Raw genomic sequence first — 768 nt, 5'->3', positions numbered from 1 at the left:
GCGTCACGCATGCGTAATATTGCGGCGAGTGTGGCGAGGCGCGAGGGCGGTGTCGGTGGTGGAAGCAGAGAAACGTTTTCTACCCTTTGCTCGTCGTCGTCGTCGTCGTCCTCGTTGTCATCGTATGTTCATCTATCGTTTCATTGTGCATACTCGTGGCGAACGGTGCAGTGAGTGGTATTGCCGCAGTCGACGAGTCGATACGCGGTTCGGATTGTATTCTTCCTTTCAGTAATATCATTCTTCACAATCGCGTATGATATTTCGAGCTGTCGACCTGTCGCGAGGGATTCTCGGTCACGGTGGAATCAAAGGTTATAACCTGTCGTCGTCATCGTCATCGGCGCCGCCGACGTCGTCGTCGTCAGTCTCGATCAGCTGCTTCGCGGGTGAGTAAAGAATATTTATGTTTTTTTTCTACGGAACTTTTGCTCATGTTCGTCAGAGATCATTTATATCACTGTGGATATTAGAGTTAACCTAGTTGCGTTGCTTTTGGAACGCCCTCGTGTTTATGCCGCGAAAATGTGATACGTTTGAAATGCCGGGAGAAAGAAAGATGGATTGAAACAATTCATTTATATTTTTAATTATTGTAAGATTTTTTCACTTTATTTGTATATATAATTTTTGTGAATATAATTTGGTCGATGTAGATAAGTGAAATTATCGACCTATTGGTGTTCTCGATGCCTTTACCGATTTAGGAATCCCAAGGGAAATTCCATACCTATCAAGATTAACCTAGTTACGAATCTTCGAACTGCA

At 43.9% G+C, this 768-nt stretch overlaps 1 protein-coding gene across 4 annotated transcripts in view; it reads left to right on the top strand.

Moving 5' to 3' along the window:
• Nucleotides 1-6: 6 nt before the first annotated feature.
• LOC102671321 (acetylcholine receptor subunit alpha-like) overlaps nt 7-768 on the top strand; it is an 83,609-nt gene continuing 82,847 nt past the window's right edge. For all 4 annotated transcript variants that reach the window (XM_031511664.1, XM_031511663.1, XM_031511661.1 and 1 more), the window contains exon 1: nt 7-389. The gene's annotated coding sequence lies outside the window, so the exon portion shown is untranslated. The remainder of the gene's footprint in view (nt 390-768) is intronic.

Source organism: Apis dorsata, unplaced genomic scaffold (assembly GCF_000469605.1).
Source record: "Apis dorsata unplaced genomic scaffold, Apis dorsata 1.3 scaffold_341, whole genome shotgun sequence".
In the NCBI taxonomy this organism is placed as follows: domain Eukaryota; kingdom Metazoa; phylum Arthropoda; class Insecta; order Hymenoptera; family Apidae; genus Apis; species Apis dorsata.
This window is presented reverse-complemented; position numbering and strand designations above follow the sequence as displayed.